General features: G+C 39.6%; 1 long non-coding RNA gene across 1 annotated transcript in view; it reads left to right on the forward strand.

Moving 5' to 3' along the window:
• Positions 1 to 18,446, forward strand: part of LOC108945293 (uncharacterized) — a 160,189-nt gene extending 141,743 nt beyond the window's left edge. Inside the window, exon 4 of the long non-coding RNA XR_011414789.1 lies at positions 18,430 to 18,446. This is a non-coding gene — a long non-coding RNA (uncharacterized lncRNA). The remainder of the gene's footprint in view (positions 1 to 18,429) is intronic.
• Positions 18,447 to 23,104: the final 4,658 nt, after the last annotated feature.

The following is a 23,104-nucleotide window of genomic DNA, read 5'->3' on the forward strand; positions in this document are numbered from 1 at the left end:
CAGGTTCTGCTAAGAACCTGTTGCTTTCAACATGCTCTAAACCATCCGAATTTCATCCAAAACTCACCCGAGCCCCTCAGGACCTTATCCAAATATCCCAACAAGTCCCGTAACATAATACGGACTTACTCGGGGTCTCAAATCACATCAAATAACATCGAAATTGCAATTCACACCCCGATTCGGACTTTGAGTTTTAAACTTTTCAATTTGCAAACCTCGTGCCAAAACATATTAAATGAATCCGGAGTGACTTCAAATTTGTCACATAAGTTATAAATAACATAACGGAGCTGTTCAAATTTCCAGAATCGGATTCCGGCTCCGATATCAAAAGTTAACCCCGTGGTCAAACTTGGAAAAGACTTCCAAATTAATTTCTGGGCATACGCCCAAGTCCCAAATCACGATATGGAGCTACCGGAACTGTCAAAACACTGATCCGGGTCCGTTTCCTAAAATATTGACCAAAGTCAACTCAGTTGGGTTTTAAAGCTTTATTTCACATTTTAATCCATTTTTCACATGAAACATTTCCGCAAAATTTTACGGACTACGTACGCAAGTCGAGGAATGATAAATGGTGTTTATTCGAGGTCGTAGAACACATAATTACTTATTAAATTTAAAGATGGTATTTTGTGTCACGACCCAATTTCACCTATAGGTCGTGATGGCGCCCAACACTACAGCTAGGCAAGCCCAGTTAATAAATTAAGCATATATTGACAAAATTTAAAACCAAGAAAAATAATAAAGCCCAAATTCTACCAATGCGTATGCCAAGACCTGGTGTTACAAGTGTATGAGCATCTAGTATATTATACAAAACCTCAAATATTGTCTGAAATAAAATAGACAGAATAAAAAAAGATACAAGGAGAGACACTAGTAGCTGCAGTACGGCTCAGAAAGGCAGCTCACCACTATGCCCCTGGATAGCGTGGGTGTAAGACGATAGGTCCCCCACTAGTACTTGCCTCAGGTCCTGCACAAAAAGTGCAGCAAGTGTAGTATGAGTACGTAAACAACGTGTACCTAGTAAGTATCAAGCCTAATCTCGAAATGGTAGAGACGAGATGACCGACTTTGACACTCACTATGGGTCAATAATAATAATTGAAATATAATTAGGATATTTAAATCAGCATGATTTATAAAATTTAAAATAATTTATTAAATCAGCGAAAATAATCAAATTCCTTCAAGTGCAACAATTCTCAATATATTAATTAAATTCCTTCAATTAAAATAATTTTCAATTTATTAATTAAATATCATTAACAGAAATAAAAATTAATTCTTTAACAAGCAAGAATAATAATTCATTAAATTCTAAGGATTTTTTTCAATTTATCAATTAGTTTCGCAAGCTGAAATAAATTATTAAAGTATCGTGTAATTATTATTATTAAGCACGATTTCTGCCGAGGACGTACGACCCGATCCAGAGTGTCGTGTACACTGTCGATGGACGTGCGGTGTGATCCATAGATGCATCTATCCTGCCGAGGCGTTCGGCCCGCTCCACAAGAAAGGAGGACATTTTCTTATGTACCTCCTGAAGGAGAGTATATTTATTATAAGATAAATTCGGAAGGAAGAAAAATTTCTCTTAATAAATAATTAATTTAAACAGAAAATCAAGTATATGATATTTTCATCCTTTAATATTTTTATCTAACAATTCACAATATATGTATATATCAAATAATATTAATTAAACAAAGAATACAATTTACACAAGTAATTCATGCTTTGAGTTTTAAACTACCCGAACTTTAACATTAATAGTAGCTACGCACGGACTCTCGGCACCTCGTGCGTACGTAGCCTCCCACAATTAGCAACAATTATTTAATTTTAATCACCTATGAGGTAATTTCCCCCTCACAAGATTAGACAAGAGACTTACCTCGTCTTGCTCCAATTTAATAAACTATAAGGCCTTTTCCACGATTTTTCAACTCTGTCTGGCTCGAATCTAGCCAAAATAATTCGATACAATCACTAAAAATTATATTAATCAATTCTATAAGAAAATACCACATTTTAAATAAAAATCCCGAAATTAATTAAAAATTCGTCTGTGGGGCCCACGTCTCGGAATCCGGCGAAAGTTATGAAATCCGACAACCCATTTAATTACGAGTCTAACCATACCAGTTTCACTCAAATTCGACTCCGAATCGATACCGAAATATCAAAAATTTGTTTCTATGAGATTTCTAAAATTTTCCAAATTTCAATCTGAAAACACTAATTAAATGGTGAAAACAATGATATATTTGTGTATATAGACCAAATCCGAGTTGGAATCACTTACCCCAAATGTCTTTCCTTGAAAATCTGTCAACATTCGCCTCTGCTCAAGCTCAAGTTTGTCAAAAATGGCAAATGGGTCGAATGCCTCTGTTTTTATAATTTACAGATCTGTCCAGTCCGATCAGGGAGCTCGATCAGGGGAGCTCGATGAGGGGAGCTCGATCTCGGGAGCTCGATCTCGGAGCTCGATCTTGTCCAGTTCGATCTTGGGAGCTCAATCTTGGGAGCTCGATTTTTGGGAGCTCGATTTTTGGGCCTCGATCACAGCCCAGAATTTCCAGCAGAAGAGAAAAAAATTGCAGCAGCTGTTTAAGTCCAATTTTTGATCCGTCAACCATCCGAAACTCACCCAAGGCCCTCGGGACCTCAACCAAATATAGCAACAAGTCCTAAAACATCATACGAACTTAGTCAAACCTCTAAATCACATCAAACAACGCTAAAACTACGAATCATATCCCAATTCAAGTTTAATGAAACTAAGAATTTTCAACTTCTACATTCGATGCCGGAACCTATCAAATCAAGTTCGATTGACCTCAAATTTTGCACACAAGTCATAAATGACATAATGGAGCTGTGAAAATTTTCGGAACTGGATTCCGACCCCGATATCAAAAAGTCAACTCCTCGGTCAAACTTCCAAACTTAAATTCTTATTTTTAGCAATTTCAAGCCTAATTTAACTACGAACTTCCAAATAAAATTCCAAACATGCTCCTAAGTCCAAAATCACCATACAGAGCTGTTGGAATCATCAAAATTCTATTCCGAAGTCGTTTTCACATAATTAGACATCCGGTCACTATTTGAACTTAAACGTTTTAATTTTTCATCAAAATTCCATATCTCGGGCTAGGGACCTTGGAATTTGATTCCGGGCATACGCCCAAGTCCCAAATCACGATACGGAACTACCAGAACAGTCAAAACACTGATCCGAGTTCGTTTTCTCAAAATGTTGACCAAAGTCAACTCAATTGAGTTTTAAAGCTCTAATCTACATTTTAATCCATTTTTCACATAAAAACTTTTCAGAAAATTTTACGGACTGCGTACACAAGTCGAGGAATGATAAATAGTACTTTTCGAGGTCTAAGAACTCATAATTAATTATTAAATTTAAGGATGACATTTTGGGACATCACATTCTCCACCTCTTAAACAAACGCTTGTCCTCGAACGGGTTTAGAATTATACCTGAAGTGCTGAATAAGTGTGGATATCTGCTCCGCATATTTTCTTCGGCCTTCCAAGTCGTTTCCTTGACTGGTTGGCCCCTCCACTGGACTTTAACTGCAGAAATCCTCCTGGACCTCAACTGGCGAACCTGTTTATCAATAATGGCAACTGGATCCTCTTCATAACCCAAGCTATTATCTAGCTGAACTGTGCTAAAGTCTAACACATGTGATAGGTCGACATGATACTTCCGGAGCATAGATACATGGAAAACCAGATGAACTCCCGATAGGCTGGGAGGCAATGCAAGCTCATAAGCAACCCTTCCAACTCGTCTCAACACCTCAAATGGGCATATAAACCTTGGGCTTAACTTGCCCTTCTTCCCGAATCTCATAATTCCCTTCATCGGCGAAACCTTCAAGAGAACTTTTTCACCTACCATAAATGATATATCACGAGCTTTCTGATCCGCGTAACTCTTCTGTATGGACTATGCCGTACGAAGTCGCTCCTGAGTCAACTTTACCTTTTCCAAGACATCCCTTACCAAATCGGTACCATATAACTTAGCCTCACCGGGCTCAAACCATCCTATAGTTGAACGACATCGATGGACATATAAGGCCTCAAATGGAGCCATCTCGATGCTGGATTGGTAACTGTTATTATAAGCAAACTCGGCCAAAGGCAGGAAACGATCCCACTGACCTCCAAAGTCAATCACACTTGCCCTGAGCATATTTTCCAAAATTTGAACTGTCCGCTCTTACTGCCCGTCGGTCTGCAGATGAAAGGCTGTGCTGATCTCTACATGGGTCCCCAACTCACTCTGTACTGCTCTCCAGAAATGTGAAGTAAACTGAGGGCCTCTATCTGATATGATGGAAATTGGCACACCGTGCAATCGAACTACCTCCTGAATATAAATCTGGGCCAACCTCTCTGAAGTATACGTAGTCACAACTGGAATAAAATGTGCCGACTTGGTCAACCTATCAACAATCACCCAAACTGCATCAAATTTGCTCAAGGTCCGCAACAACCCAACTACAAAGTCCAAGTAATTCGTTCCATTTCCACTCTGATATAGTCATCTGTTGAAGTAGGCCACCTGGCCTCTGGTGCTCATATTTAACTTGCTGGCAATTTAGACACCTAGATACATACTCAACTATGTCCTTTTTCATTCGTCGCCACCAATAATGCTTCCTCAAGTCACGATACATCATAGTAGCACCTGGATGAATAGAATACCGAGAACTGTGTGCCTCCTCTAGGCTCTTTTTCCTCAGTCCATCCATATTAGGAACACATAGACGACCCTGGAGTCGAAGAACACCATTCGCAACAATAGTAACTTCCTTGGCACCACCTCGTAGTACCATTTCACGAAGAACCATCAAGTGTGGGTCATCATACTGGCGAGCCTTGATCTGCTCAAATAGTGAAGATTGGGCCACAACACATGCAAGAACTCGGCTGGGCTCTGAAATATCCAGCCTCACAAGTCTGTTAGCCAAGGACTGAATATCCGAGGCTAATGGCCTTTCCTCTGGTGAAATAAAAGCCAAACTACCCATACTCTCCGACTTTCTGCTCAAGGCATCTGCAACCACGTTTGCTTTGCCCGGATGATACAGGATAGTAATATCATAATCTTTTAGTAACTCCAGCCATCTGCGCTACCTCAAATTTAGGTCCCTCTGCTTGAACAAATGATGCAATCTGCGATGATCAGTGTAAACTTCACAAGACACCCCATAAAGATAATGCCTCCAAATTTAAGAGCGTGAACAATCACAACTAACTCCAAATCATATACCGGATAATTCTTCTCGTGGGGCTTCAGCTGATGTGAAACATATGCAATAACTCGCCCTTCCTGCATCATTACACAACCCAAGCCAATGAGTGAAGCATCGCAATACACTGTATATATTCCCGAACCAGAAGGTAACACTAACACGGGTGTTGTAGTAAATGCTGTCTTGAGTTTCTGAAAGCTTGACTCATAATCATTGGACCATCGGAACTGAACACCCTTTTGGGTTAATTTGGTCAAAGGTGCTGCAATAGATGAAAAACCTTCCACGAATCAACGATAATAACCTGCTAAACCTATAAAACTCCTGATCTCAGTGGCCGAAGTGGGACGATGCCAATTCTGAACTACCTCAATCTTTTTGGGATCAACTTTAATACCTTCGCCCCATACAATATGTCCCAACTATGCTACAGACTGTAGCTAAAACTCACATTTAGAGAACTTAGCATATAGCTTTTATTCCCACAATGTCTAAAGCACTACTCTCATATGCTGCTCATGTTCCTCCTTACTGCGCGAGTAGATCAATATGTCATCAATGAAGACAATGACAAACAAATCAATATATGGCCTGAATACCCTGTTCATCAGATCCATAAATGCTGCCAGGGCATTAGTTAAACCGAAGGACATCACCAGAAACTCATATTGACCATATCTAGTCAGAAAAGTAGTATTCGGAACATCCGAATCCCGAATCTTCAACTGATGGTACCCCGACCTCAAGTCGATCTTAGAGAATACCCTAGCACCCTACAACTGGTCAAATAGATCATCAATACGCGGCAACGGGTACTTGTTCTTAATAGTGACTTCAATTGGCGATAATCAATACACATCCGCATTGTTCCATCCTTCTTTTTCACAAATAATACCGGTGCACCACAAGGCAACACACTCGGTCTGACGAACCCTTTGGCTAGTAACTCTTCAAGCTGTTATTTCAACTCTTTCAATTCTTTCGGAGCCATGCGATACAGTGGAATAGATATAGGGTGAGTATCTGGAGCCAAGTCAATACAAAAATCAATATCACGATCAGATGGCATACTTGGAAGATCTGAAGGAAATACATCGGAGAACTCCCGAACTACTAGCACTGAATCAATAGCCGGAGTCTCTGCAGTAATATCCCGAACATAGGCTAGATAAGCCAAACAACACTTCTCAACCATGTGTTGAGCCTTTATAAAAGAAATAACCCGATTAAGTGAACTAACCGACGAACCCTTCCACTCCAGCCTAGGCAAAGATGGAGTAGCCAAGGTAACAGTTTTGGCACAACAATCTAGAATAGCATGATATGGAGATAACCAGTCCATGCCCAGAATAATTTCAAAATCGATCATCTCGAGCAATAAGAGATCTGCTCTAGTTTCATAACCACAAAATGTAATAATACAAGACCGGTAGATCCGGTTCACAATGCTAGAATCGCCTATAGGAGTAAACATGAGTACTCAAGGACTCACAAGAAACACCCAGGAATGGAGAAAATAGAGATGACACATATGAATACGTGGATCCTGGATCAAATAATACTGAGGCATCTTTGCCGCAAATAGAAATAATACCTGTAATCATAGCATCTGAGGCCTCTGCATCTGGTCTAGTCGGAAAAGCATAGAACCGAGCTGGAGCCAACTGGCTGGCCTCCGCCAAGCTGACCTCCACCTCTAGGATGACCCCTACCCACCTGTCCTCCACCTCTTGGTGGTCGGACTACTGGTGGAGCAACTGGTCCGGTAACCATAGGCTGCTGAACCTGCTGTACTGGTCTACCTCGAAGCCTGGGGCAAAACTTCTGCATGTGACTAGGATCCCCGCACTCGTAACAACACTTCGGTGCGATGGGCTGCTGACTAAGTGTCTGGCCTTGGGGAACTAAATACCCACTGGGAGGACCCTGAATAGCTGGTGGGCGGTAGGAACTCTCTGGTATAGCACTGAGATAAGGTCGCACTGGAGCACCTCGAGGAGGTGGTGGTGCTAGATATGGGGGTCTGCTGGACTGCCCCCTCACAAACTGACCTCTCCCCCCAGACGGAGCACCCCTGAACTCTCCAGAGTACCTAAACCGCTTATCTCTCATAATCTGCTCTCGTCTCCGCTGATGCACACCCTCAATCCTCCGGCTATCTCCACAATTTGCTCATAAGAAGTACCTATCTCAACCTTTCGAGCCATAGTGACCTGAATACCAGTATGTAAACTGGCTACAAACCTCCGCACTCTCTCCGCCTCAGTAGGGAGTATCATAAGTGCATGAAGAGATAATTCTGAAAACCTCGCCTCATAATCAGTCACTGACATCTGACCCTGCTGGAGTAACTTTAACTGAAAGCGCAACTCTTCCCTCTGGGAGGGTGGAATATACCTGTCCAGTAAGATACGGGTGAACCTGTCCCAAGTCATGGGAGGAGAATATGCCGGTCTGCCAAGAGCATAAGACTGCCACCATCTACGGGCTCTGCCCTCTAGCTGAAAAGTAGCAAAGTCAACCCCGTGATATTCCAATATCCTCATGTTGTGCAGTCTGTCCCTACAACGATCAATGAAGTCCCGTGGATCCTCATGTCGCTCACCTCCAAAGACAGGAGGATGTAGTCTAGTCCATCTGTCCAATAATTTCTGAGGATCGGCAGCTACAGCTGGCCTGGGCTCAGGTGTAGCTGCTAGCACTGGCTGGGCTCCTCCCACGGGTAATGCACCCTGGGTATGATATACAGAAGCTGCCTATCCATGAGCCTGCGCGGTAGGGGTCTGTGCTCCCCCGCCCGCCTGAGATGTGGCTGGGTCTACCGGAAATAAACTGGCCTGAGTCATATTATCCATTAACCGCAGCATACGACCCATGACATCCTAAAATCCTGGTGCAGATGTGAAATCCACCGGAGCTGGCTCTGCCACAGGCACCTCACCATATTCCTTAATAATGGGATTCTCTGCTGGACCCACTGGCGGCATAACTGGAACAGTCCTGGGATGTCCTCGCCCTCTACTATGGGCTGGAGCCCTCCCTCGGCCTCGGCCTCTAGCAACTAGGGGAGTAGCTCTTCCCTGGTATGGAACTTCATTCGAGTGCGTTCTCACTATCTGTGAGAGAATAAGAGAAGGATATTTAGTACTACATTAATTTCACGATGGAATATGAAGAAAGGTAATATCCTAACACCCTATAGCCTCTCGAAGATAAGTACAGACATCTCCGTACCGATCCACAAGACTCTATTAGGCCTGCTCATAACTTGTGAGACCTAAGTGAGCCTAGTGCTCTGATACCATGTTGTCACGACCCAATTTCACCTATAGGTCGTGATGGCGCCCAACACTACAGCTAGGCAAGCCCAGTTAATAAATTAAGCATATATTGACAAAATTTAAAACCAAGAAAAATAATAAAGCCCAAATTCAACCAATGTGTGTGCCAAGACCTGGTGTCACGAGTGTATGAGCATCAAGTAGATTATACAAAACCTCAAATACTGTTTGAAATAAAATAGATAGAATAAAAAAAAATACAAGGAGAGACACTAGTAGCTGTTGTACAGCTCAGAAAGGAAGCTCACCACTATGCCCTTGGATAGCGTGGGTGTAAGATGATAGGTCCCCCACTAGTACTTGCCTCAGGTCCTGCACAAAAAGTGCAGCAAGTGTAGTATAAGTACGTAAACAACGTGTACCTAGTAAGTATCAAGCCTAATCTCAAAGTGGTCGAGACGAGATGGCCGACTTTGACACTCACTATGGGTCAATAATAATAAGTAAAATACAATTAGGATATTTAAATCAGCATGATTTAAAGAATTTAAAATAATTTATTAAATCAGCGTAAATAATCAAATTCCTTCAAATGCAACAATTCTCAATATATTAATTAAATTCCTTCAATTCAAATAATTTTCAATTTATGAATTAAATATCATTTACAAGAATAAAAATTAATTCTTTAACAAGCAAGAATAATAATTCATTAAATTTCAAGGATTTTTTTCAATTTATCAATTAGTTTCGCAAGCTGAAATAAATTATTAAAGTATCGTGTAATTATTATTGTTAAGCATGATTTCTGCCGAGGACGTACAGCCCGATCCAGAGTGTCGTGTACACTGCCGAGGGACGTGCGGCGCGATCCATAGATGCATCTATCCTGCCGAGGCGTTCGTCCTGCTCCATAAGAAAGGAGGACATTTTCTTATGTACCTCCGGAAGGAGTCTATATTTATTATAAGATAAATTCGGGAGGAAGAACAATTTCTCGTAACAATTAGTTAATTTAAACAGAAAATCAAGTATATGAGATTTTCATCCTTTAATATTTTTATCTAACAATTCACAATATATGTATATATCATATAATATTAATTAAACAAAGAATACAATTTACACAAGTAATTAATGCTTTGATTTCTAAACTACCCGAACTTTAGCATTAATAGTAGCTACACACGGACTCTCGTCACCTCGTGCGTACTTAGCCCCCCACAATTAGTAACAATTATTTAATTTTAATCACCTATGAGGTAATTTCCCCCTTACAAGATTAGACAAGTGACTTACCTCATCTTGCTCCAATTTAATCCACTAAAAGGCCTTTTCCATGATTTTCCAACTCTGTCTGGCTCGAATCTAGCCAAAATAATTCGATACAATCACTAAAAATTATAGGAATCAATTATATAAGAAAATACTACATTTTAAATAAAAATCCCGAAATTAATTAAAAATTCGTCCGTGGGGCCCACATCTCGAAATCCGGTGAAAGTTATGAAATTCGACAACCCATTCAATTACGAGTTCAACCAAACCAGTTTCACTCAAATCCGACTCCGAATCGATACCGAAATCTCAAAAATTCGTTTCTATGAGATTTTTAAAATTTTCCAAATTTCAATCTCAAAACACTAATTAACTGGTGAAAATAATGATATATTTGTGTATATAGACCAAATCCGAGTTGGAATCGCTTACCCCAAATGTCTTTCCTTGAAAATCTGTCAAAATTCGCCTCTGCTCAAGCTCAAGTTTGTCAAAAATGGCAAATGGGTCGAATGCCTCTATTTTTATAATTTACAGATCTGTCCAGTCCGATCAGGGAGCTCGATCAGGGAGCTCAATCAGGGGAGCTCGATCAGGGGAGCTCGATCTCGGGAGATCAATCTCGGAGCTCGATCTTGTCCCGTTCGATCTTGGGAGCTCGATTTTTGGGAGCTCGATTTTTGGGCCTCGATCACAGCCCAGAATTTCCAGCAGAAGAGAAAAAAATTGCAGCAGCTGTTTAAGTCCAATTTTTGATCCGTTAACCATCCGAAACTCACCCGAAACCCTCGGGAACTCAACCAAATATAGCAACAAGTCCTAAAATATCATACGAACTTAGTCGAACCTCTAAATCACATCAAACAATGCTAAAACCACGAATCATACCCCAATTCAAGTTTAATGAAACTAAGACTTTTCAACTTCTACATTCGATACCGGAACCTATCAAATCAAGTCCGATTGACCTCAAATTTTGCACACAAGTCATAAATGACATAACAGATCTGTGAAAATTTTCAGCACTGGATTCCGACCCCGATATCAAAAAGTCAACTCCTCGGTAAAATTTCCAAACTTAAATTCTTGTTTTTAGCCATTTCAAGCCTAATTTAACTAAGGACTTCCAAATAAAATTCCAAACACACTCCTAAGTCTAAAATCACCATACGAAGCTGTTGGAATCATCAAAATACTATTCCCGGGTCGTTTTCACATAATTAGACATCCGGTCACTATTTGAACTTAAACATTTTAATTTTTCATCAAAATTCTATATCTCGGGCTAGGGACCTCGGAATTTGATTCCGGGCATACGCCCAAGTCCCAAATCATGATACGGACCTATCGGTACTGTCAAAATAATAATCCGAGTCCGTTTGCTCAAAATGTTGACCAAAGTCAACTCAATTGAGTTTTAAAGCTCTAATCCACATTTTAATCCATTTTTCACATAAAAACTTTCCAGAAAATTTTACGGTCTACGCACGCAAGTCGAGGAATAATAAATAGTACTTTTCGAGGTCTTTGAACACATAATTAATTATTAAATTAAAAGATGACATTTTGGGTCATCACATATCCCTTCTTTCTTTTTGGCATGATCTATACGACACGAACGAAACGAGCAAATGCACAACTTCCATAAATGGCTATATTCATAGAAATATTAGAGATGCTTATGTTCTTGATTCCCCATGTGTCATATTATTTTATCATCTGTTCATGGGTCTAAAAAATACGTAAGTTGGTAAAGTTTATTTCATGATATTAATCAGAGGCATAATGGTCTTATGACGTACCGAGAGATTTTATTAACGTATTTCATATGCATTTCATACATTTATACATGCACATTGACCCATGACCAGATGACGTTATATACGCGTATATATGGGAAGGGTTATGGTGTTATATACGCACCACCACCTGATCAGCTGGTATACGTTGATGATTTTCCCACAGTGGCCGAAATGATATGATGGGATGCCCTCAGAGGCTTGATGATGTTATGAACGCATATACCAATGCATGGTATGACATTTATACGCATATGCATGACATTATAAAAATGAGATGATTCACAAAGCTATGTAGACGTACATGTCGAGTCTTTTACTCCATGTTTCTCTCATGTCTATTATTTACTGAATTTCATTCCTTACATACTTGGTACATTATTCGTACCAACGTCCCTTTTGCCTAGGGACGCTACGTTTCATGCCCGCAGGTCTTGATAGACAGGTCGAGAGTCCTCCAAGTAGGTGATCAACTCAGCAGAAGATGTTGGTGCACTCCATTTGTTCCCGGAGTTGCTTATGTGGTCAATATGATTAGAACATGTACTTATTAGTATGGCGGGGCCCTCTCCCGACCTTTATGGCATTTATGTACTCTTAAAGGCTTGTAGACATATGTCAGATACGTGAAAGATTGTACGGCCTTGTCGGCCTATGTTTTGAGTTTATAAATAATGATGTTGGTCTATTAGGCCCGTATGTCACGTGTATATGATGATGTAATAAGAAAGATACGTTACGTTGGTACTTGGCTGAGTATGGTACCGGGTGCCCATCGCGGCCCATCGATTTGGGTCATGACAAAAGTGGTATCAGAGCCAGGTTCTGTCCTAGGGAGTCTACAAGCCGTGTCTAGTAGAGTATTTTTTATGGGTGTGTTGTGTACCACACTTATAAGCAGGAGGCTACATGGCATTTAGGACTGTCACTCTTTCTTCTTACTCTAGATCGTGTGGTAGAGCTCAGTTGTAAGAACTCAATTTCCTAAAATCTATCTTATTCATAATACGACGATGACTACATCCAAAAAGACAATTGTTAAGAGATATTGCTGTGGAAGAGTTGATTTATAGGAACTCGATTTTGCATCATGCTTATGATGGATAAATATGAGGTATTCAGCAGGTCAAGATTGAGCATAAAAAACCCGGTGGATTATTGTAGGCTATAAAGATTCCGACTTGGAAGTGGAAAGTAATCAATATGGATTTCATCGCAGGCTTAGCTCGTACCCAGCGTAAGTTCGATTCGATATAGTGTGATATGGCATTAAGTTAGAATTAAGCGGTTCTAGTAACTATGGAATGGTAAAGGAAGAGTGCGACAAAAATGAAAAGGGGATGAGATTGCACTTATTCAAGTCCTACAGATGTGCTACGATTCCAGAATATTATGCATGCACGACGTCAAGGAGATGAAGTAAGGGTTCCTGCCCGAGATGTTATTAATAAATAAGGAGCCAGTGCGAGAGGTAAGTTAAGACAAAGGAAATAACCCAAGAAAGATTACGCGGAATATTGATATGATAATGGGCCAACGAGTAGTTAGTAGTTGATCCAGGAAGAGCCTAGTTATGGCCAAAGAAGAGGACACAGATAAATCAACAGATTGTGCAAGAAGAACATAGTAAACCCCAACATGGGGGATTCAGGTTGCAGATATAACATCGTGATCCTTGAGAAATATTTAGATAGGAGTTGGGGTAGTTAAAGGTACCGTATGAGTATTATGGGAAAAAAAGAGAGTTCCACTAGGAAGACAGTCAAAAATATCAACTCAGAAGCAACCCTACAAGCACAAGGGCATGGAGGTAAGTAACTACGGATAATTATAGGCGAGAAAGAACATCAAATATTTTATTGGGTATACGATGTAATAAGCCCGCAGCTTTACAAGAATAAGAGGATCCTCCCTAAGTATTACAATGAAAGACTAGCTGAGGAAATAAGGTAGAAGGCTTCAACCTAAGCACAGTGACCAAAAGAGGAAATGGTCTTGTAACAACAGTCTCACAATAACATTGTATGAACTTCATAAGAAAGTGGCACCTAGAGTGGCTAATGAGCGGGAAATGAAACCAAAAGTAATATTCGAGACCACATGACTAGCATAAAATTCCGACATGCATGGGAACTAAGATAAGCTAAGTAAGCATGCAACAAAGAGGCAGAAAGACCAGGAAAAGGAATAGCTTATGTTTAAAGAAAGCTGAGAAGGAACGAAAAACATTATTCGATCAATGGTCCAGAGTTAGTTATGTTATGAACGCACTTAAGAGTTCGGCGTATTATCCATGCAACATATATGTTGACAATCATACATCTGTAGAAGACTCCGGTATAAGTCAAAAAGAAACAATTGAGTCCAGGTCATAGATAAAGGATTGAATTGTTAGAAGATTGTATCCTGGATATTCCATAGCATCCATGAAAGGATAAAGTAATACCACGAGCCGCAGATAGGAAGATAGCTTAAGCATAAAGGCTGATTAGAAGGAGGAGGAAACTAAAGAGTTATATCAATGAAGTAAATTAGAAATCTGATTATTGCACCCGGAAAATTATAGACCTCGTGATTGAGAATATTGTAGGATTACTCTTAGATATCAGAGGCACGAGAGAGATAGTATAATAGCAATATTCTATAACGGCTCTACGATAAGGCTAGTTAGAAGAGTACCCGTCTCATAAGAAGTCAGCATGAAGCTCCCACTGGATTGTGTATGCACCAGAGGTGCTAGTATTATAATAGAGCTTCAAGTCGTGGTTATGAATCATACCTATGTGGAAGAAAGGTTATGAAAGAGATAAAAGATATGATGTGAGACTTTAAGATAAGTAAGGTGAAGGTGGACAACATACGAGATACTAAAATGCAGAAGGTTATGAATAGTCCTTACTTCAGATAGAAGTGCGGGGGTTCAATATCCAAGAATGATAACAATGTCGTCAGTGGCATGTCTTCCAGCCTATGGTTTCTAGGTATCGAGAAGCCTGGTTAAGAGAGTAAAGAAGAGTTAGACACGATGTGATGTCTCGCTTGATATTCCAGAATAACGTAAGGAAATCTATCGTGAAAGCAAGTTGAAGGAAGGTTGCGAACAGTATAAATGGATACGTATAGGTTGCAAGCTAAAGTATAGTAAAGCGACAACGTTTTATGACAGGAGTAAGGATAAGAAAGGGCGAGTGAGAAGGTGATGAGAATGGATAAGTCCTTAGGATTAAGCCCATGAAAATAAGAGAGCTGATGGTTTCTCTAAGTTATAGAAAGCTTAGTATAGCCTGAATAAACTCAAAGGAGTCTAAGACTAATAACAATTAAAAGAGATGGCATGTTGCCCTGGTAGTAAAATGAGGGTATACTTGTGATAAATAAAGGATGGTGTTTGGACCTTTGATTGAGTGATGATTTGAAGGGATTTCATGAATTGTACGAGATTAAAATACCCACGTAAATGAATCACATTGGTATGCTATAAAATACGCTTATTGAAGTACAGTATAACTGCTAAGTGGATCAGGAAAATCACTTTAAATATTCCTCGATGCAACATAAGCCCTAGTGGCAATATATTACGTAAGAAATTTCCAGCTATCAGTGGTAGATTGTAGATCAACATTGAGGTGAATCAACAATAGATGGATAAAGTTATGACGTATGGTAGGAGATAAGGTTGCCATCCTTTAGATGAACAGTAATAAGGAAGCATGGAACGACCTGGATTTATACATCTATGATAAGAAGCGAGAAGGTAACCTGGATTTCGGTAGCAAACCCCAGTAACGATAAATCGAAGTAAGTGTTATGGCAGTAAAGTCATACGAATGGATAACCGTGTCTATAGATGCCCAGAGAGACATCTTATCAAGTTCTGTATATGTTCACAAAGTGAGGCCTAGAGATTGGCTAAAAGCAAAAAGGAGAGAAGAGTCATATAGGCGCACATACAAGGGCAAAGTCGTACATGGTGCATGATAGAAGGTAGCAACAGTTATGAGATTGGAAGGATTTCGACCACAAGTCATGGTGTGAGCAAGAGTCCTAAAGGGGGGAATGCCCTGGCCTTTGGATTTATTCAAAAAAAAAAAACAGTTGCCTAAATGGAAAGGAGAATATTAAAGTATTCGGAAGACATAAGTTATGAGAAAGATAAATGCATTAGACAACATTCGAGGACGAATGTTCCAAAGGGGGGAATGATGTTACACCCCATGTTTTCGTACGTAAACGTACGCCATAAGTAAATTGATGAAATCTCGAAAATGAGATATTACATCCCATATTTTCGTACGTTAAAGTTTCGTAGTAAGTTAATCGATGTAAGTTCGGGAATGAGATTATTTTGAGATTATAAGCATTTTGCTATTTCAAACAAGTGATGAGTAAATTCGTGAAGGAGAGAGGGTAAGAAAATCGAAGAAAATGAATTTCGTCAAAGTTTCACATTTTTGGATAAAATATGGCCCGAGCTAAAATACCCGGTATTTATGGACTAATACCATACAAGGTACCATATGACCATGATAGTATGATGTATAAGGTGTATTAAAAATGAGTAGAATTTTAAGCAATTCGAGACAATTCTTAATTATGAGAGTAATTGGTTAATTACCGGGTAACGAAATATTACCCAATTAGTTAATAAATTATAAGATAAGATTAACCACCCTCCCCCCCCCCCCCAAAAAAAAAAAAAACGTGGCAGCAAGCTACTTTCCAAATAAATGACTCATAGTCATTTTGGATTATGTGGCAACCTAGTATGTTCGTTACAAGACATCTCATGCCTAATGTTTTCATTTTATAACAACACTTTAATTCTAAGACTTTTAACAAAAACTTTCCATAACTTCAGTAACTCACTTCTCTTAACGTTTCTGTTAAGCGTAGTCATAATCTCTTCAAACTTCACCAAGACTTTCCTAACTCTTTTCATAAGAATATAAGACATTTCATTTCTAACCTTTTCATTTATAACAATTAGACGTGATTTTTTTATTTCTAACACTACAGCGTGATTTCACATGATTCATTTCTAACACTACAACGTGATTTCTTCAACCAACGAGATTTCTTAGCACAGTAGCAACGTGAGATTTTGTGATTCTAAGGGAGTACGGTGCAACCTTTTTCAAGAATATCATACGGATTTTTCCCTATTACAAGTATGTTAAGGCTATCCCTTCTTTCTTTTTGGCATGATCTATACGACACGAACGAAACGAACAAATGCACAACTTTCATAAATGACTCTATTCATAGAAATACTAGAGATGCTTATGTTCTTGATTCCCCATGTGTCATATTATTATATCATCAGTTCATGGGACTCAAAAATACATAAGTTGGTAAACTTTATTTCATAATATAAATCAGAGGCTTAATGGTCTTTTGACGTATCGAGAGATTTTATTAACGTATTTCATATGCATTTCATGCATTTATACATGCACATTGACCCATGATCAGATGGCGTTATATACGCATATATATATATATATATATATATATATATAGAGAGAGAGAGAGAGGATATGGGAAAGGTTATGGCGTTATATACGCACCAGCACCTGATCAGTTGGTATACGTTGATGATTTGCCCACAGTGGCCGAAATGATATGATGGGATGCCCTCAGAGGCTTGATGATGTTATGAACGCATATACCAATGCATGGTATGACATTTATACGCATATTCATGACATTATAAAAATGAAATGATTCATAGAGCTATGCAGACGTACATGTCGAGTCTTTTACTCCATGTTTCTCTCATGTCTATTATTTATTGAATTTCATTCCTTACATACTCAGTACATTATTTGTACTGACGTCCGTTTGCCTGGGGACGTTGCGTTTCATGCCCGCAGGTCTCGATAGACAGGTCGAGAGTCCTCCAAGTAGGCGATCAGCTCAGCGGAAGATGTTGGTGCACTCCATTTGTTACGGAGTTGCTTATGTGTTCAGTATGATTAGAACATGTATTGATTAGCATGGCGGGGCCCTGTCCTGACCTTTATGACATTTATGTACTCTTAGAGGCTTGTAGACATATGTCGTGTACGTGAAAGATTGTACGTCGTTGTCGGCCTATGTTTTGAGTTTATAAATGATGATGTTGGCCTATTAGGCACGTATGTCACGTGTATATGATGATATAATAAGAAAGATATGTTACGTTGGTACTCGGTTGAGTAAGGTACCGGGTGCCCGTCGCGGCCCATCGGTTTCGGTCGTGACACTCAGTACTGTAATAGGCATATCGAGCCCATGGCAGATCCAACCCAAACATAAATAAATCCAAGGCAGATCCATCCAGTGCAAATGAATCTAGGGCAGATCCAACCCAAATATAAATAGCAACTGCGCCCACTGTGGATGTATAGACTCTGTAGGGGCCAATCCGACCCGACAACTATAATAAGACAAATCCTGGCATGCATAAATAAAGCCTGATGCGGCGTGCAACCCGATTCTATAAATATCACTCATAACAGGCCCTTGGCCTCACTCAGTCATCCATCTCTCCAGTCTCTCGGGCTCACAATACTCATGCTAAGCAGCCCAAATCAATGATACGAGATGTGACAATATACGATAATAGAGACTGAGATATGACATGTAATGATGAATGCGACTAAGTACATAACTGCAATTAAGCAAATAATTCAACACCAAAGAACGACCATTGTGGGTCCCAATAGTACCAGCATATAGCCTAAACATGATTTCTAGTATAAATTACCACTCAAGTGCTCTAACACATAGAGTACAGTAAAAATGTTCAGATAAGATAGCTACACAGTTCCATGGAATTGACTAAATCACCATTTCTACGGTGCACGCCCACACGCCTGTCACCTAGTATGCGCGCCACCTCAACATAAATCACATATAACATAATTCGGGGTTTCATACCCTCGACACCAAGTTTAATAGTGTTACTTACCTCAAACAAGCCAAATCTAATACCGAGTAAGCCAAACGCTGCTCCAAAAATGCCATCCCACGCATACCGACCTCCGAACTGCTCGAAACTAGCCAGAAATAACTCAAGTACATCAAATAATGCCAAAATAAACAAACCCAATCGATAAATGTCAAATATTTAATCAAAAGCCCAAAATGAACCAAAACGTCAAACCCGAGCTCGCACCTTGGAACACGATGAAACTTACAAAATCCGATAACTCATTCAATTACGAGTCCAACCATAATAGTCTCATTCAAATTCGACTCTGAATCGATGTTCAAAACTCAAAAATTCACTATATGAAACTTTAGACAAAACCCCCAATTTCTCTCTTGAAGTCCTCAATCAAATGCCAAAAATGAAGATAGATGCATGAAATAAAATCAAAACCGAGTAGAGGACACTTACCCCACTCCATATGGTGCAAATCACCTCAAACATTGCTTCATCCGAGGCCCGTAGCTCCAAATTTGTAAAATTGGCCGAAACTTCCGAATTGAGTACTTTATAATCACTCAACGAATTAATGAATCACGATTGCAAAAATAACCTCACGATCACGACGAAGAAAATGCATTGTCCCTGAAAATACACTACGTGATCGCGTACCAACCTATGCGATCGCGAGGCACAAAAAGCCCAGTCTCGAAAAGAACCTACGCGAATGCGTCCCAAGGCTCGCGAACGCGATGAAATAGCCATAAAGACCTATCCAGCTCAACTTTACAATGCGAACGAGTGCACACTTGCACGAACGGGATGCTCGATCTGCAGTAATCTACGTGAACGTGCACCAGTAACCGTGCACGCGAAAAACTAACACTCAACTCCAGATTTTTCCCTTACGCGATCACACCTCTAACTCCGCGATCGCGAAGAACATTTAGTGCACAAGACTTCAGCAAAAAACAGCAATGCAATATGAAGAAGAAATAGCCAAAATCAATCTGAAACACGCCCGAGCCCCTCGGGACCACGTCCGAACATTCCAACAAGTCTCTAACATAACACGGGCCTACTCGAGGCCTCAAATCACGCATAACCAAATCAAAATGACGAATTGCACCTCTAATCAAACTTAAATGAACTTTGAACTTTCAATTTCCAAAACTCACACCGAAACATATCAAATCTACCCTGAATGAACCCAAATTGTGCAATCAAGTCTCAAATGACATAATGAAGCTACTCCAATTTTCGGAACAACAATCCGAATCTGATATCCTCAAAGTCAACTCTCGGTCAAACTTATGAACTTTCCAAAACTTCAAATTTTCAACTTTTGCCAATCTCACCCGAAACTTTCTAGAAACATCCAAATGCAAATTCGGGCATACGCCCGAGTCCAAAATCACCATCGAGATCTAAAAGAACCATCAAAAATCCAACCCGGGGTCAAATACTAAAAAGTCAAACTTGATCAACTATTCCAACTTGAACCTTCAATCATGAAATTCACTCTTTGAAATCGATTCCGAATAACCCAAAAATCAAAACCGACGATTCACACAAGTAATAATACGTCGTACGGTGCTACTTACGCCCTCAAACTATTGAGCGAAGTGAAAATTCTCAAAATGACTGGTCGGGTCATTGCATCCTCTCACAAACATACGTTTGTCCTCGAATGTGCCATCAAAACGCCGTGTAACCTTACCATGCACATTCCCGGAGGTGATCCCACATCACACAAATCCGTATAAGCCTGACAAAACAACATACCTAAGATCTAATTTCCAACATCTAGAATTTTCTATAAGACCCGAATCTGGCATCTACACACTGTATAAGTCTGAAAAAGCTGCATCAAGCCATAACCATAACCCAAGACACAATCACATGATATACCACGTAACTCAAATACTCATAGCAATAAATTCTTACCGCAATAGCAGGTGGACAACCAACTCGACATCGGTAACAAACCTCATATCCACAAAATCTTGTCATGAACCTTTGTACACTGCCAATGATGAAAGTAACATGCAGAAACTCTTAACCACCCATCAGATCAATAAGTTATGGAGCTCTCTCTCGTTCAACAGGAACCAAATCCATGTCCTAAGCCGACTTCTGATACTATTCTTCCAAACATACCGTAATCAAATCCGATAGTTTCCATCCTAGGTCCAATGACCTTACCTAATCAAGCACAACTATTCCATTGACATTCCACACAAATACTACTTAGAATCACAACCTGTGTAATCCATGAACCAATTAACAAAAACTCAAATGTACCCAAAAATGGAAAATGACTCAAACGAGAGAACCGTCCAGCAAGTTCAACAAGTACCACCACAACCACAATGCCATGAGTCCATCATATATGGTAGAACAAAGACACTCGAATATAACACAAAGGATCATATCGCAAGATAATTCCGCTGCAATACGTGACCCCATCCAAACACTGGTCCGCATGAAATGCCTCAAGTCACAATGCTCAAAAACAACAACCACGCGCAATTTGACGTCTGGTACCTATAGTGCATGACCATAACCATTGAGAAGTATACAACGCCATATATTAGAACAGGACAAAAGGCCATAACCAGGGCGCAATCAACTATTTTGCACCCCGATAACCATTCCGCACAAATTCCGCTACATGACCCAAATAGAACCGCACCATTGATGACGTCCAAATCCACTACTAAAAAGTAAATGGACACGGTCGCATGCAATATAATATACCCAACTATGAGTCGGGGTCGAATTCACACTTTAAATATGAATATTTCCATAAACAAGATTCAAGTGTTGGAAAAAATATTGAACTCTTAGATATTCAATACAAAGCAAGGAAATGAAGAAATGAACACAAATGGTTAAAATATTCTCAACCAAAAGCTTAAAATCTTCAAGACCCAAGTGTGTGTGCAAGAACCCTAGCTACAAATCTTGTGTTCTCCTGTCAAGATATGTTAACACTATCCATAGATTGACCAAAGATCTTTTACAAATGAGCTAGGTCATGTATTAAATGGCTTTGGGGTCAAAAACGTGAAATTCTAGAATTGCCTAGTTTTTCAGCCCATTTTGATTTCGTGTTCGCGGTCATACCTTTGCTTTCGCAAAGTTTTGTTTTCTGTAGCTTCGTATGTGCGATCTATCCTTCACGTTCGCGAAGGTTTGGTTTCCTACTTTTTAGCGTTCACATTACTCCTTCGCGTTCACGTTAGAATCCAATTTCCAACATCTGGAATTTCCTATAAGACCCGAATCTGGCATCTACACACTGTATTAGACTGCACAAGCTGCATCAAGCCATAAACATAACCCAAGACACAATCACATGATATACCACATAAATCAAATACTCATAGCAATAACTTCCGAATGCAATAGTTGCTCGACAACCAACTCGACACAAGTAACAAACCTCATATCCATTAAAATCTTGTCATGAACCTTTGTACACTGCCAATGATGAAAGAAACACGCATAAACTCTTAACCAGCCATCAGATCAACAAGTCATGGAGCTCTCTCTCGTCTGACAAGAATCAAAGCCAAGTCCTAAGCCGACTTTCGATACTATTCTTCAAAACATACCGTAATCAAATCTAATAGTATCCTTCTTAGATCCAATGACCTTACATCATCAAGCACAACTATTCGATTAACATTCCAGACAAATACTACTTAGAATCACAACATGTGCAATCCATGCACCAATTAACAAAAATTCAAATGTACCTAAAAATGGAAAATGACTCAAACGAGAGACCCGTACCGCAAGTTCAACAAGTACCACCACAACCACAATGCCATGACTCCATCATACATGGTAGAACAAAGAAACTCGAATCTAACACAATGGATCATATCGCAAGATAATTCCACTGCAATGCGTGACCCCATCCAAACACTGGTCCATATGAAATGCCTCAAGTCACAATGCTCAAAAACAACAACCACACGCAATTTGACGTCTGGTACCTATAGTGCATGACCATAACAACTGAGAAGTATACAACGCCATATATTACAACCGGACAAAAGGCCATAACCAGGGTGTAATCAACTATTTTGCACCCCGATAACCATTCCGCACGAATTCCGTTACATGACCCAAACAGAACCGCACCATTGATCACGTCCAAATCCACTACTAAAAAGTAAATGGACACGGTTGCATGAAATATAATATACCCAACTATGAGTCGAGGTCAAATCTACACTTTAAATATGAATATTTTCATAAACAAGATTCAAGTGTTGGAAAAAATATTGCACTCTTAGATATTCAATACAAAGCAAGAAAATGAAGAAATGAACATAAACGGTTAAAATATTCTCAACCAAAAGCTTCAAATCTTCAAGACCCAAATGTGTGTGCAAGAACCCTAGCTACAAATCTTGTGTTCTCCTGTCAAGATATGTCAACAATATCCATAGATTGACCAAAGATCTTTTACAAATGAGCTAGGTCATGTATTAAATGGTTTTG

Source organism: Nicotiana tomentosiformis, chromosome 3 (assembly GCF_000390325.3).
Source record: "Nicotiana tomentosiformis chromosome 3, ASM39032v3, whole genome shotgun sequence".
In the NCBI taxonomy this organism is placed as follows: Eukaryota; Viridiplantae; Streptophyta; class Magnoliopsida; order Solanales; family Solanaceae; genus Nicotiana; species Nicotiana tomentosiformis.